The following is a 15,905-nucleotide window of genomic DNA, read 5'->3' on the forward strand; positions in this document are numbered from 1 at the left end:
ATCAGAAAATTTGGGGATTAACTTCAGAGCGCATGCATTTCAAGTATTAGCTCTACCGTAGAGGTACATCCCCTTACTATATAATAGCAGGGTTGCCATTTTGAGAACTTTTTTTTTTCTTCAAAGTCCTCCAGTGAAAGAACCTTCCCATGGTACCAGCTATCTTTCAGTAAGGCACGGATGGGATTTGAACCCATGATCTTCGGTTTACAAGACCGACGCCTTACCGCTTGGCCACCATGCCACTCTATGCTGCAAGATATTTATCAATATTCTGGAAAGTAGTAGTTGTGTAATGTGAATTTGGCACACAAATAACATCTCTGTTTCCTGTGAGAATTTCAACATTCTGGAAAGTAGGAGTTGTGTAATGTGAATTTGGCACACAAATACTCAGTGGAGAACCTTGGGATTGAACCAAGTACTAAAATAGCATGCACTCCCCCTCTGAGCTTCGATCCAATTTTATTTGCAGATAAAATGCAATATTAATACAATGTACTTTTTATATACACCACTCCATTGAAACTACAATGAAATGATAGCAGCAATTCTAAATACACGCAAGTATGGACAGTCATCTAACCCATGAACTTCAGTTTTTGAAAATGATGCAATTGAAGTTGGCAACCATGCCACTTCTGTTACATAAATGTACGAACAGGGATTGAACACATGTTCTTCAGATTACAAGAGCAAATTATTTAGCACGTCTCTGTTTCCTGCTGAGAATTTCAACATTCTGGAAAGTAGGAGATGGGCCATTGCAAAAATTTGAATGGAGAAGCTGGGGATTGAACCCAGGACCTCATACATGCGAAGCATGCGCTCTACCACTGAGCTACATCCCCTTTCTGGGAAAGAAATGGTTTTTTCTTATTTTTTTAAATTTCACCTATAATTAATCAGGTAAGCTAGTTGAGAACAAGTTTTCATATTCAACTGCGACCTGGCCAAGATAAAGCAAAGCAGCGCAACACAAACAACAACACAGAGTTACAGATGGAATAAACAAGCGTACAGTCAATAACACAATAGAAGAAAAAAAAGAAAGTCTATATACAGTGCGTGCAAATGGAGGTAAGGCAAGAAATAGGCCATAGTAGCGAAGTATTTACAATTTAGCAAATTAACACTGGAGTGATAGATGAGCAGATGATGATGTGCAAGTAGAAATACTGGTGTGCAAAGAGCAGAAAGTATATTAAAACAATATGGGGATGAGGTAGGTAGATTGGGTGGGCTATTTACAGATGGGCTTTGTACAGCTGCAGCGATCAGTTAGCTGCTCAGATAGCCGATGTTTAAAGTTAGCAGTGTTGCCAACACCTCAGTAAGGAAAGTAGCTATTGGCTGTCCTAAAAGTCACTAGAAGTTGCTAAATGATGTCATCACCTAATTTGCATAATTGTCCATGTGCATGTAATTGTGATGGACACTGTAGGAGTGAGGAATAACATTGTGGAAGAGACAAAAAGTGAGTAAAATGAAAATGTCTGCAAGTATTCAGAGGGGTCTGAATACTTGCTAAATACAGCGACTAAGTCGCTAAGTTGGCAACACTGAAAGTTAGTGAGGGAAATATGTCTCCAGCTTCAGCGATTTTTGCAATTCGTTCCAGTCATTGTCAGCAGAGAACTGGAAGGAAAGGCGGCCAAAGGAGGTGTTGGCTTTGGGGATGACCAGTGAGATATACCTGCTGGAACGCGTGCTACGGGTGGGTGTTGTTATCGTGACCAGTGAGCTGAGATAAGGCGGAGCTTTACCTAGCATAGACTAAAAAGATGACCTGGAACCAGTGGGTCTGGCGACGAATATGTAGCGAGGGCCAGCCGACTAGAGCATACAGGTCGTAGTGGCCATATCAATACAATTGACCCTTTCTTTACACTGTTCTAATGAAAGTACATTTCCATAATATCATCTAGCTTCCATAAACGTCGAACAAGGCTTGAACCCAGGATTGAACCCATGTGCTTCAGTTTACAAAAACAGATGACTTAGCACATCTATTTCCTTCTTAAAATGTCAACATTCTGGAAAGTAGAGTTGTGCAAAAGCTCATTTCACAACTAAATATACTCATCAGAAATTTGGGGATTAACTTCAGAGCGCATGCATTTCAAGTATTAGCTCTACCGTAGAGGTACATCCCCTTACTATATAATAGCAGGGTTGCCATTTTGAGAACTTTTTTTTTTCTTCAAAGTCCTCCAGTGAAAGAACCTTCCCATGGTACCAGCTATCTTTCAGTAAGGCACGGATGGGATTTGAACCCATGATCTTCGGTTTACAAGACCGACGCCTTACCGCTTGGCCACCATGCCACTCTATGCTGCAAGATATTTATCAATATTCTGGAAAGTAGTAGTTGTGTAATGTGAATTTGGCACACAAATAACATCTCTGTTTCCTGTGAGAATTTCAACATTCTGGAAAGTAGGAGTTGTGTAATGTGAATTTGGCACACAAATACTCAGTGGAGAACCTTGGGATTGAACCAAGTACTAAAATAGCATGCACTCCCCCTCTGAGCTTCGATCCAATTTTATTTGCAGATAAAATGCAATATTAATACAATGTACTTTTTATATACACCACTCCATTGAAACTACAATGAAATGATAGCAGCAATTCTAAATACACGCAAGTATGGACAGTCATCTAACCCATGAACTTCAGTTTTTGAAAATGATGCAATTGAAGTTGGCAACCATGCCACTTCTGTTACATAAATGTACGAACAGGGATTGAACACATGTTCTTCAGATTACAAGAGCAAATTATTTAGCACGTCTCTGTTTCCTGCTGAGAATTTCAACATTCTGGAAAGTAGGAGATGGGCCATTGCAAAAATTTGAATGGAGAAGCTGGGGATTGAACCCAGGACCTCATACATGCGAAGCATGCGCTCTACCACTGAGCTACATCCCCTTTCTGGGAAAGAAATGGTTTTTTCTTATTTTTTTAAATTTCACCTATAATTAATCAGGTAAGCTAGTTGAGAACAAGTTTTCATATTCAACTGCGACCTGGCCAAGATAAAGCAAAGCAGCGCAACACAAACAACAACACAGAGTTACAGATGGAATAAACAAGCGTACAGTCAATAACACAATAGAAGAAAAAAAAGAAAGTCTATATACAGTGCGTGCAAATGGAGGTAAGGCAAGAAATAGGCCATAGTAGCGAAGTATTTACAATTTAGCAAATTAACACTGGAGTGATAGATGAGCAGATGATGATGTGCAAGTAGAAATACTGGTGTGCAAAGAGCAGAAAGTATATTAAAACAATATGGGGATGAGGTAGGTAGATTGGGTGGGCTATTTACAGATGGGCTTTGTACAGCTGCAGCGATCAGTTAGCTGCTCAGATAGCCGATGTTTAAAGTTAGCAGTGTTGCCAACACCTCAGTAAGGAAAGTAGCTATTGGCTGTCCTAAAAGTCACTAGAAGTTGCTAAATGATGTCATCACCTAATTTGCATAATTGTCCATGTGCATGTAATTGTGATGGACACTGTAGGAGTGAGGAATAACATTGTGGAAGAGACAAAAGTGAGTAAAATGAAAATGTCTGCAAGTATTCAGAGGGGTCTGAATACTTGCTAAATACAGCGACTAAGTCGCTAAGTTGGCAACACTGAAAGTTAGTGAGGGAAATATGTCTCCAGCTTCAGCGATTTTTGCAATTCGTTCCAGTCATTGTCAGCAGAGAACTGGAAGGAAAGGCGGCCAAAGGAGGTGTTGGCTTTGGGGATGACCAGTGAGATATACCTGCTGGAACGCGTGCTACGGGTGGGTGTTGTTATCGTGACCAGTGAGCTGAGATAAGGCGGAGCTTTACCTAGCATAGACTAAAAAGATGACCTGGAACCAGTGGGTCTGGCGACGAATATGTAGCGAGGGCCAGCCGACTAGAGCATACAGGTCGTAGTGGCCATATCAATACAATTGACCCTTTCTTTACACTGTTCTAATGAAAGTACATTTCCATAATATCATCTAGCTTCCATAAACGTCGAACAAGGCTTGAACCCAGGATTGAACCCATGTGCTTCAGTTTACAAAAACAGATGACTTAGCACATCTATTTCCTTCTTAAAATGTCAACATTCTGGAAAGTAGAGTTGTGCAAAAGCTAATTTCACAACTAAATATACTCATCAGAAAATTTGGGGATTAACTTCAGAGCGCATGCATTTCAAGTATTAGCTCTACCGTAGAGGTACATCCCCTTACTATATAATAGCAGGGTTGCCATTTTGAGAACTTTTTTTTCTTCTTCAAAGTCCTCCAGTGAAAGAACCTTCCCATGGTACCAGCTATCTTTCAGTAAGGCACGGATGGGATTTGAACCCATGATCTTCGGTTTACAAGACCGACGCCTTACCGCTTGGCCACCATGCCACTCTATGCTGCAAGATATTTATCAATATTCTGGAAAGTAGTAGTTGTGTAATGTGAATTTGGCACACAAATAACATCTCTGTTTCCTGTGAGAATTTCAACATTCTGGAAAGTAGGAGTTGTGTAATGTGAATTTGGCACACAAATACTCAGTGGAGAACCTTGGGATTGAACCAAGTACTAAAATAGCATGCACTCCCCCTCTGAGCTTCGATCCAATTTTATTTGCAGATAAAATGCAATATTAATACAATGTACTTTTTATATACACCACTCCATTGAAACTACAATGAAATGATAGCAGCAATTCTAAATACACGCAAGTATGGACAGTCATCTAACCCATGAACTTCAGTTTTTGAAAATGATGCAATTGAAGTTGGCAACCATGCCACTTCTGTTACATAAATGTACGAACAGGGATTGAACACATGTTCTTCAGATTACAAGAGCAAATTATTTAGCACGTCTCTGTTTCCTGCTGAGAATTTCAACATTCTGGAAAGTAGGAGATGGGCCATTGCAAAAATTTGAATGGAGAAGCTGGGGATTGAACCCAGGACCTCATACATGCGAAGCATGCGCTCTACCACTGAGCTACATCCCCTTTCTGGGAAAGAAATGGTTTTTTCTTATTTTTTTAAATTTCACCTATAATTAATCAGGTAAGCTAGTTGAGAACAAGTTTTCATATTCAACTGCGACCTGGCCAAGATAAAGCAAAGCAGCGCAACACAAACAACAACACAGAGTTACAGATGGAATAAACAAGCGTACAGTCAATAACACAATAGAAGAAAAAAAAGAAAGTCTATATACAGTGCGTGCAAATGGAGGTAAGGCAAGAAATAGGCCATAGTAGCGAAGTATTTACAATTTAGCAAATTAACACTGGAGTGATAGATGAGCAGATGATGATGTGCAAGTAGAAATACTGGTGTGCAAAGAGCAGAAAGTATATTAAAACAATATGGGGATGAGGTAGGTAGATTGGGTGGGCTATTTACAGATGGGCTTTGTACAGCTGCAGCGATCAGTTAGCTGCTCAGATAGCCGATGTTTAAAGTTAGCAGTGTTGCCAACACCTCAGTAAGGAAAGTAGCTATTGGCTGTCCTAAAAGTCACTAGAAGTTGCTAAATGATGTCATCACCTAATTTGCATAATTGTCCATGTGCATGTAATTGTGATGGACACTGTAGGAGTGAGGAATAACATTGTGGAAGAGACAAAAAGTGAGTAAAATGAAAATGTCTGCAAGTATTCAGAGGGGTCTGAATACTTGCTAAATACAGCGACTAAGTCGCTAAGTTGGCAACACTGAAAGTTAGTGAGGGAAATATGTCTCCAGCTTCAGCGATTTTTGCAATTCGTTCCAGTCATTGTCAGCAGAGAACTGGAAGGAAAGGCGGCCAAAGGAGGTGTTGGCTTTGGGGATGACCAGTGAGATATACCTGCTGGAACGCGTGCTACGGGTGGGTGTTGTTATCGTGACCAGTGAGCTGAGATAAGGCGGAGCTTTACCTAGCATAGACTAAAAAGATGACCTGGAACCAGTGGGTCTGGCGACGAATATGTAGCGAGGGCCAGCCGACTAGAGCATACAGGTCGTAGTGGCCATATCAATACAATTGACCCTTTCTTTACACTGTTCTAATGAAAGTACATTTCCATAATATCATCTAGCTTCCATAAACGTCGAACAAGGCTTGAACCCAGGATTGAACCCATGTGCTTCAGTTTACAAAAACAGATGACTTAGCACATCTATTTCCTTCTTAAAATGTCAACATTCTGGAAAGTAGAGTTGTGCAAAAGCTAATTTCACAACTAAATATACTCATCAGAAATTTGGGGATTAACTTCAGAGCACATGCATTTCAAGTATTAGCTCTACCGTAGAGGTACATCCCCTTACTATATAATAGCAGGGTTGCCATTTTGAGAACTTTTTTTTTTCTTCAAAGTCCTCCAGTGAAAGAACCTTCCCATGGTACCAGCTATCTTTCAGTAAGGCACGGATGGGATTTGAACCCATGATCTTCGGTTTACAAGACCGACGCCTTACCGCTTGGCCACCATGCCACTCTATGCTGCAAGATATTTATCAATATTCTGGAAAGTAGTAGTTGTGTAATGTGAATTTGGCACACAAATAACATCTCTGTTTCCTGTGAGAATTTCAACATTCTGGAAAGTAGGAGTTGTGTAATGTGAATTTGGCACACAAATACTCAGTGGAGAACCTTGGGATTGAACCAAGTACTAAAATAGCATGCACTCCCCCTCTGAGCTTCGATCCAATTTTATTTGCAGATAAAATGCAATATTAATACAATGTACTTTTTATATACACCACTCCATTGAAACTACAATGAAATGATAGCAGCAATTCTAAATACACGCAAGTATGGACAGTCATCTAACCCATGAACTTCAGTTTTTGAAAATGATGCAATTGAAGTTGGCAACCATGCCACTTCTGTTACATAAATGTACGAACAGGGATTGAACACATGTTCTTCAGATTACAAGAGCAAATTATTTAGCACGTCTCTGTTTCCTGCTGAGAATTTCAACATTCTGGAAAGTAGGAGATGGGCCATTGCAAAAATTTGAATGGAGAAGCTGGGGATTGAACCCAGGACATGCGAAGCATGCGCTCTACCACTGAGCTACATCCCCTTTCTGGGAAAGAAATGGTTTTTTCTTATTTTTTTAAATTTCACCTATAATTAATCAGGTAAGCTAGTTGAGAACAAGTTTTCATATTCAACTGCGACCTGGCCAAGATAAAGCAAAGCAGCGCAACACAAACAACAACACAGAGTTACAGATGGAATAAACAAGCGTACAGTCAATAACACAATAGAAGAAAAAAAAGAAAGTCTATATACAGTGCGTGCAAATGGAGGTAAGGCAAGAAATAGGCCATAGTAGCGAAGTATTTACAATTGAGCAAATTAACACTGGAGTGATAGATGAGCAGATGATGATGTGCAAGTAGAAATACTGGTGTGCAAAGAGCAGAAAGTATATTAAAACAATATGGGGATGAGGTAGGTAGATTGGGTGGGCTATTTACAGATGGGCTTTGTACAGCTGCAGCGATCAGTTAGCTGCTCAGATAGCCGATGTTTAAAGTTAGCAGTGTTGCCAACACCTCAGTAAGGAAAGTAGCTATTGGCTGTCCTAAAAGTCACTAGAAGTTGCTAAATGATGTCATCACCTAATTTGCATAATTGTCCATGTAATTGTGATGGACACTGTAGGAGTGAGGAATAACATTGTGGAAGAGACAAAAAGTGAGTAAAATGAAAATGTCTGCAAGTATTCAGAGGGGTCTGAATACTTGCTAAATACAGCGACTAAGTCGCTAAGTTGGCAACACTGAAAGTTAGTGAGGGAAATATGTCTCCAGCTTCAGCGATTTTTGCAATTCGTTCCAGTCATTGTCAGCAGAGACCTGGAAGGAAAGGCGGCCAAAGGAGGTGTTGGCTTTGGGGATGACCAGTGAGATATACCTGCTGGAACGCGTGCTACGGGTGGGTGTTGTTATCGTGACCAGTGAGCTGAGATAAGGCGGAGCTTTACCTAGCATAGACTAAAAAGATGACCTGGAACCAGTGGGTCTGGCGACGAATATGTAGCGAGGGCCAGCCGACTAGAGCATACAGGTCGTAGTGGCCATATCAATACAATTGACCCTTTCTTTACACTGTTCTAATGAAAGTACATTTCCATAATATCATCTAGCTTCCATAAACGTCGAACAAGGCTTGAACCCAGGATTGAACCCATGTGCTTCAGTTTACAAAAACAGATGACTTAGCACATCTATTTCCTTCTTAAAATGTCAACATTCTGGAAAGTAGAGTTGTGCAAAAGCTAATTTCACAACTAAATATACTCATCAGAATATTTGGGGATTAACTTCAGAGCACATGCATTTCAAGTATTAGCTCTACCGTAGAGGTACATCCCCTTACTATATAATAGCAGGGTTGCCATTTTGAGAACTTTTTTTTCTTCTTCAAAGTCCTCCAGTGAAAGAACCTTCCCATGGTACCAGCTATCTTTCAGTAAGGCACGGATGGGATTTGAACCCATGATCTTCGGTTTACAAGACCGACGCCTTACCGCTTGGCCACCATGCCACTCTATGCTGCAAGATATTTATCAATATTCTGGAAAGTAGTAGTTGTGTAATGTGAATTTGGCACACAAATAACATCTCTGTTTCCTGTGAGAATTTCAACATTCTGGAAAGTAGGAGTTGTGTAATGTGAATTTGGCACACAAATACTCAGTGGAGAACCTTGGGATTGAACCAAGTACTAAAATAGCATGCACTCCCCCTCTGAGCTTCGATCCAATTTTATTTGCAGATAAAATGCAATATTAATACAATGTACTTTTTATATACACCACTCCATTGAAACTACAATGAAATGATAGCAGCAATTCTAAATACACGCAAGTATGGACAGTCATCTAACCCATGAACTTCAGTTTTTGAAAATGATGCAATTGAAGTTGGCAACCATGCCACTTCTGTTACATAAATGTACGAACAGGGATTGAACACATGTTCTTCAGATTACAAGAGCAAATTATTTAGCACGTCTCTGTTTCCTGCTGAGAATTTCAACATTCTGGAAAGTAGGAGATGGGCCATTGCAAAAATTTGAATGGAGAAGCTGGGGATTGAACCCAGGACATGCGAAGCATGCGCTCTACCACTGAGCTACATCCCCTTTCTGGGAAAGAAATGGTTTTTTCTTATTTTTTTAAATTTCACCTATAATTAATCAGGTAAGCTAGTTGAGAACAAGTTTTCATATTCAACTGCGACCTGGCCAAGATAAAGCAAAGCAGCGCAACACAAACAACAACACAGAGTTACAGATGGAATAAACAAGCGTACAGTCAATAACACAATAGAAGAAAAAAAAGAAAGTCTATATACAGTGCGTGCAAATGGAGGTAAGGCAAGAAATAGGCCATAGTAGCGAAGTATTTACAATTGAGCAAATTAACACTGGAGTGATAGATGAGCAGATGATGATGTGCAAGTAGAAATACTGGTGTGCAAAGAGCAGAAAGTATATTAAAACAATATGGGGATGAGGTAGGTAGATTGGGTGGGCTATTTACAGATGGGCTTTGTACAGCTGCAGCGATCAGTTAGCTGCTCAGATAGCCGATGTTTAAAGTTAGCAGTGTTGCCAACACCTCAGTAAGGAAAGTAGCTATTGGCTGTCCTAAAAGTCACTAGAAGTTGCTAAATGATGTCATCACCTAATTTGCATAATTGTCCATGTAATTGTGATGGACACTGTAGGAGTGAGGAATAACATTGTGGAAGAGACAAAAAGTGAGTAAAATGAAAATGTCTGCAAGTATTCAGAGGGGTCTGAATACTTGCTAAATACAGCGACTAAGTCGCTAAGTTGGCAACACTGAAAGTTAGTGAGGGAAATATGTCTCCAGCTTCAGCGATTTTTGCAATTCGTTCCAGTCATTGTCAGCAGAGACCTGGAAGGAAAGGCGGCCAAAGGAGGTGTTGGCTTTGGGGATGACCAGTGAGATATACCTGCTGGAACGCGTGCTACGGGTGGGTGTTGTTATCGTGACCAGTGAGCTGAGATAAGGCGGAGCTTTACCTAGCATAGACTAAAAGATGACCTGGAACCAGTGGGTCTGGCGACGAATATGTAGCGAGGGCCAGCCGACTAGAGCATACAGGTCGTAGTGGCCATATCAATACAATTGACCCTTTCTTTACACTGTTCTAATGAAAGTACATTTCCATAATATCATCTAGCTTCCATAAACGTCGAACAAGGCTTGAACCCAGGATTGAACCCATGTGCTTCAGTTTACAAAAACAGATGACTTAGCACATCTATTTCCTTCTTAAAATGTCAACATTCTGGAAAGTAGAGTTGTGCAAAAGCTAATTTCACAACTAAATATACTCATCAGAATATTTGGGGATTAACTTCAGAGCACATGCATTTCAAGTATTAGCTCTACCGTAGAGGTACATCCCCTTACTATATAATAGCAGGGTTGCCATTTTGAGAACTTTTTTTTCTTCTTCAAAGTCCTCCAGTGAAAGAACCTTCCCATGGTACCAGCTATCTTTCAGTAAGGCACGGATGGGATTTGAACCCATGATCTTCGGTTTACAAGACCGACGCCTTACCGCTTGGCCACCATGCCACTCTATGCTGCAAGATATTTATCAATATTCTGGAAAGTAGTAGTTGTGTAATGTGAATTTGGCACACAAATAACATCTCTGTTTCCTGTGAGAATTTCAACATTCTGGAAAGTAGGAGTTGTGTAATGTGAATTTGGCACACAAATACTCAGTGGAGAACCTTGGGATTGAACCAAGTACTAAAATAGCATGCACTCCCCCTCTGAGCTTCGATCCAATTTTATTTGCAGATAAAATGCAATATTAATACAATGTACTTTTTATATACACCACTCCATTGAAACTACAATGAAATGATAGCAGCAATTCTAAATACACGCAAGTATGGACAGTCATCTAACCCATGAACTTCAGTTTTTGAAAATGATGCAATTGAAGTTGGCAACCATGCCACTTCTGTTACATAAATGTACGAACAGGGATTGAACACATGTTCTTCAGATTACAAGAGCAAATTATTTAGCACGTCTCTGTTTCCTGCTGAGAATTTCAACATTCTGGAAAGTAGGAGATGGGCCATTGCAAAAATTTGAATGGAGAAGCTGGGGATTGAACCCAGGACATGCGAAGCATGCGCTCTACCACTGAGCTACATCCCCTTTCTGGGAAAGAAATGGTTTTTTCTTATTTTTTTAAATTTCACCTATAATTAATCAGGTAAGCTAGTTGAGAACAAGTTTTCATATTCAACTGCGACCTGGCCAAGATAAAGCAAAGCAGCGCAACACAAACAACAACACAGAGTTACAGATGGAATAAACAAGCGTACAGTCAATAACACAATAGAAGAAAAAAAGAAAGTCTATATACAGTGCGTGCAAATGGAGGTAAGGCAAGAAATAGGCCATAGTAGCGAAGTATTTACAATTGAGCAAATTAACACTGGAGTGATAGATGAGCAGATGATGATGTGCAAGTAGAAATACTGGTGTGCAAAGAGCAGAAAGTATATTAAAACAATATGGGGATGAGGTAGGTAGATTGGGTGGGCTATTTACAGATGGGCTTTGTACAGCTGCAGCGATCAGTTAGCTGCTCAGATAGCCGATGTTTAAAGTTAGCAGTGTTGCCAACACCTCAGTAAGGAAAGTAGCTATTGGCTGTCCTAAAAGTCACTAGAAGTTGCTAAATGATGTCATCACCTAATTTGCATAATTGTCCATGTAATTGTGATGGACACTGTAGGAGTGAGGAATAACATTGTGGAAGAGACAAAAAGTGAGTAAAATGAAAATGTCTGCAAGTATTCAGAGGGGTCTGAATACTTGCTAAATACAGCGACTAAGTCGCTAAGTTGGCAACACTGAAAGTTAGTGAGGGAAATATGTCTCCAGCTTCAGCGATTTTTGCAATTCGTTCCAGTCATTGTCAGCAGAGACCTGGAAGGAAAGGCGGCCAAAGGAGGTGTTGGCTTTGGGGATGACCAGTGAGATATACCTGCTGGAACGCGTGTGCTACGGGTGGGTGTTGTTATCGTGACCAGTGAGCTGAGATAAGGCGGAGCTTTACCTAGCATAGACTAAAAAGATGACCTGGAACCAGTGGGTCTGGCGACGAATATGTAGCGAGGGCCAGCCGACTAGAGCATACAGGTCGTAGTGGCCATATCAATACAATTGACCCTTTCTTTACACTGTTCTAATGAAAGTACATTTCCATAATATCATCTAGCTTCCATAAACGTCGAACAAGGCTTGAACCCAGGATTGAACCCATGTGCTTCAGTTTACAAAAACAGATGACTTAGCACATCTATTTCCTTCTTAAAATGTCAACATTCTGGAAAGTAGAGTTGTGCAAAAGCTAATTTCACAACTAAATATACTCATCAGAATATTTGGGGATTAACTTCAGAGCACATGCATTTCAAGTATTAGCTCTACCGTAGAGGTACATCCCCTTACTATATAATAGCAGGGTTGCCATTTTGAGAACTTTTTTTTCTTCTTCAAAGTCCTCCAGTTGAAAGAACCTTCCCATGGTACCAGCTATCTTTCAGTAAGGCACGGATGGGATTTGAACCCATGATCTTCGGTTTACAAGACCGACGCCTTACCGCTTGGCCACCATGCCACTCTATGCTGCAAGATATTTATCAATATTCTGGAAAGTAGTAGTTGTGTAATGTGAATTTGGCACACAAATAACATCTCTGTTTCCTGTGAGAATTTCAACATTCTGGAAAGTAGGAGTTGTGTAATGTGAATTTGGCACACAAATACTCAGTGGAGAACCTTGGGATTGAACCAAGTACTAAAATAGCATGCACTCCCCCTCTGAGCTTCGATCCAATTTTATTTGCAGATAAAATGCAATATTAATACAATGTACTTTTTATATACACCACTCCATTGAAACTACAATGAAATGATAGCAGCAATTCTAAATACACGCAAGTATGGACAGTCATCTAACCCATGAACTTCAGTTTTTGAAAATGATGCAATTGAAGTTGGCAACCATGCCACTTCTGTTACATAAATGTACGAACAGGGATTGAACACATGTTCTTCAGATTACAAGAGCAAAATTATTAGCACGTCTCTGTTCCTGCTGAGAATTTCAACATTCTGGAAAGTAGGAGATGGGCCATTGCAAACATTTGAATGGAGAAGCTGGGGATTTGAACCCAGGACATGCGAAGCATGCGCTCTACCCCACTGAGCTACATCCCTTTCTGGGAAAGAAATGGTTTCTTTCTTATTTTTTTAAATTTCACCTATAATTAATCAGGTAAGCTAGTTGAGAACAAGTTTTCATATTCAACTGCGACCTGGCCAAGATTTAAAGCCTAAAGCAGCGCAACACAAACAACAACACAGAGTTACAGATGGAATATAAACAAGCGTTACAGTCAATAACACAATAGAAGAAAAAAAAGAACAGTCTATATACAGTGCGTGGCCAAATGGAAGGTAAGGCAAGAAATAGGCCATAGTAGCGAAGTATTACAATTGAGCAAAATTAACATGGAGTGATAGATGAGCAGATGATGATGTGCAAGTAGAAATACTGGTGTGCAAGAGCAGAAAGTATATTAAAACAATATGGGGATGAGGTGGTAGGTAGATTGGGTGTGGCTATTTACAGATGGGCTTTGTACAGCTGCCAGCGATCAGTTAGTATGCTCAGATAGCCGATGTTTAAAGTTAGCAGTGTTGCCAACACCTCAGTGAAGGGAAAGTAGCTATTGGCTGTACTAAAAGTCACTAGAAGTTTGCTAAATGATGTCATCACCTAATTTGCATAATTGTCATGTGCATGTAATTGTGATGGACACTGTAGGAGTGAGGAATAACATTGTGGAAGAGACAAAAAGTGAGTAAAATGAAAATGTCTGCAAGTATTCAGAGGGGTCTGAATACTTGCTAAATTACAGCGACTAAGTCGCTAAGTTGGCAACACTGAAAGTTAGTGAGGGAAATATGTCTCCAGCTTCAGCGATTTTTGCAATTCGTTCCAGTCATTGTCAGCAGAGACTGGAAGGAAAGGCGGCCAAAGGAGGTGTTGGCTTTGGGGATGACCAGTGAGATATACCTGCTGGAACGCGTGCTACGGGTGGGTGTTGTTATCGTGACCAGTGAGCTGAGATAAGGCGGAGCTTTACCTAGCATAGACTAAAAAGATGACCTGGAACCAGTGGGTCTGGCGACGAATATGTAGCGAGGGCCAGCCGACTAGAGCATACAGGGTCGTGTGGCCATATCAATACAATTGACCCTTCTTTACACTGTTCTAATGAAAGTACATTTCCATAATATCATCTAGCTTCCATAAACGTCGAACAAGGCTTGAACCCAGGATTGAACCCATGTGCTTCAGTTTACAAAAACAGATGACTTAGCACATCTATTCCTTCTTAAAATGTCAACATTCTGGAAAGTAGAGTTGTGCAAAAGCTAATTTCACACTAAATAACTCATCAGAAAATTTGGGGATTAACTTCAGAGCACATGCATTTCAAGTATTAGCTCTACCGTAGAGGTAATCCCCTTACTATTAATAGCAGGGTTGCCATTTTGAGAACTTTTTTTTTCTTCAAAGTCCTCCAGTGAAAGAACCTTCCCATGGTACCAGCTATCTTTCAGTAAGGCACGGATGGGATTTGAACCCATGATCTTCGGTTTACAAGACCGACGCCTACCGCTTGGCCACCATGCCACTCTATGCTGCAAGATATTTATAATCATTCTGGAAAGTAGTAGTTGTGTAATGTGAATTTGGCACACAAATAACATCTCTGTTTCCTGTGAGAATTTCAACATTCTGGAAAGTAGGAGTTGTGTAATGTGAATTTGGCACACAAATACTCAGTGGAGAACTTGGGATTGAACCAAGTACTAAAATAGCATGCACTCCCCTCTGAGCTTCGATCCAATTTTATTTGCAGATAAAATGCAATATTAATACAATGTACTTTTTATATACACCACTCCATTGAAACTACAATGAAATGATAGCAGCAATTCTAAATACACGCAAGTATGGACAGTCATCTAACCCATGAACTTCAGTTTTGAAAATGATGCAATTGAAGTTGGCAACCATGCCACTTCTGTTACATAAATGTACGAACAGGGATTGAACACATGTTCTTCAGATTACAAGAGCAAATATTTAGCACGTCTCTGTTTCCTGCTGAGAATTTCAACATTCTGGAAAGTAGGAGATGGGCCATTGCAAAAATTTGAATGGAGAAGCTGGGGATTGAACCCAGGACATGCGAAGCATGCGCTCTACCACTGAGCTACATCCCTTTCTGGGAAAGAAATGGTTTTTTCTTATTTTTTTAAATTTCACCTATAATTAATCAGGTAAGCTAGTTGAGAACAAGTTTTCATATTCAACTGCGACCTGGCCAAGATAAAGCAAAGCAGCGCAACACAAAACAACAACACAGAGTTACAGATGGAATAAAACAAGCGTACAGTCAATAACACAATAGAAGAAAAAAAGAAAGTCTATATACAGTGCGTGCAAATGGAGGTAAGGCAAAGAAATAGGCCCATAGTAGCGAAGTATTTACAATTGAGCAAAGTAACACTGGAGGATAGATGAGCAGATGATGATGTGCAAGTAGAAATACTGGTGTGCAAAGAGCAGAAAGTATATTAAAACAATATATGGGGATGAGGTAGGTAGATTGGGTGTGGGCTATGTTGTCAGATGGGCTTGTACAGCTGCAGCGATCAGTGTAAGTGCTTCAGATAGCGATGTTTAAAGTTAGCAGTGTTGCCAACACCCTCAGTAAGGAAAGTAGCTATTGG

The 15,905-nt window shown here is 40.2% G+C and overlaps 11 non-coding genes across 11 annotated transcripts; all 11 read right to left on the reverse strand.

The window, feature by feature from the left end:
* Positions 1-172: 172 nt before the first annotated feature.
* trnat-ugu (transfer RNA threonine (anticodon UGU)) lies at positions 173-244 on the reverse strand. The gene has a single exon. It is a non-coding gene; the product is annotated as a tRNA-Thr (tRNA).
* A 535-nt stretch (positions 245-779) lies between these two features.
* On the reverse strand, positions 780-851 carry trnaa-cgc (transfer RNA alanine (anticodon CGC)). The gene has a single exon. It is a non-coding gene; the product is annotated as a tRNA-Ala (tRNA).
* Positions 852-2,255: 1,404 nt separating this feature from the next.
* Positions 2,256-2,327, reverse strand: trnat-ugu (transfer RNA threonine (anticodon UGU)). The gene has a single exon. It is a non-coding gene; the product is annotated as a tRNA-Thr (tRNA).
* Positions 2,328-2,862: 535 nt separating this feature from the next.
* Positions 2,863-2,934, reverse strand: trnaa-cgc (transfer RNA alanine (anticodon CGC)). The gene has a single exon. It is a non-coding gene; the product is annotated as a tRNA-Ala (tRNA).
* Positions 2,935-4,339: 1,405 nt separating this feature from the next.
* trnat-ugu (transfer RNA threonine (anticodon UGU)) lies at positions 4,340-4,411 on the reverse strand. Its single transcript has one exon. It is a non-coding gene; the product is annotated as a tRNA-Thr (tRNA).
* Positions 4,412-4,946: 535 nt separating this feature from the next.
* On the reverse strand, positions 4,947-5,018 carry trnaa-cgc (transfer RNA alanine (anticodon CGC)). Its single transcript has one exon. It is a non-coding gene; the product is annotated as a tRNA-Ala (tRNA).
* Positions 5,019-6,422: 1,404 nt separating this feature from the next.
* On the reverse strand, positions 6,423-6,494 carry trnat-ugu (transfer RNA threonine (anticodon UGU)). Its single transcript has one exon. It is a non-coding gene; the product is annotated as a tRNA-Thr (tRNA).
* Positions 6,495-8,494: 2,000 nt separating this feature from the next.
* trnat-ugu (transfer RNA threonine (anticodon UGU)) lies at positions 8,495-8,566 on the reverse strand. The gene has a single exon. It is a non-coding gene; the product is annotated as a tRNA-Thr (tRNA).
* A 1,999-nt stretch (positions 8,567-10,565) lies between these two features.
* Positions 10,566-10,637, reverse strand: trnat-ugu (transfer RNA threonine (anticodon UGU)). Its single transcript has one exon. It is a non-coding gene; the product is annotated as a tRNA-Thr (tRNA).
* Positions 10,638-12,639: 2,002 nt separating this feature from the next.
* trnat-ugu (transfer RNA threonine (anticodon UGU)) lies at positions 12,640-12,711 on the reverse strand. Its single transcript has one exon. It is a non-coding gene; the product is annotated as a tRNA-Thr (tRNA).
* A 2,017-nt stretch (positions 12,712-14,728) lies between these two features.
* trnat-ugu (transfer RNA threonine (anticodon UGU)) lies at positions 14,729-14,799 on the reverse strand. The gene has a single exon. It is a non-coding gene; the product is annotated as a tRNA-Thr (tRNA).
* Between the last annotated feature and the right edge of the window lie 1,106 nt (positions 14,800-15,905).

The sequence above is a fragment of the Oncorhynchus kisutch genome, unplaced genomic scaffold (assembly GCF_002021735.2).
Source record: "Oncorhynchus kisutch isolate 150728-3 unplaced genomic scaffold, Okis_V2 scaffold2181, whole genome shotgun sequence".
Classification (NCBI taxonomy): Eukaryota; Metazoa; Chordata; class Actinopteri; order Salmoniformes; family Salmonidae; genus Oncorhynchus; species Oncorhynchus kisutch.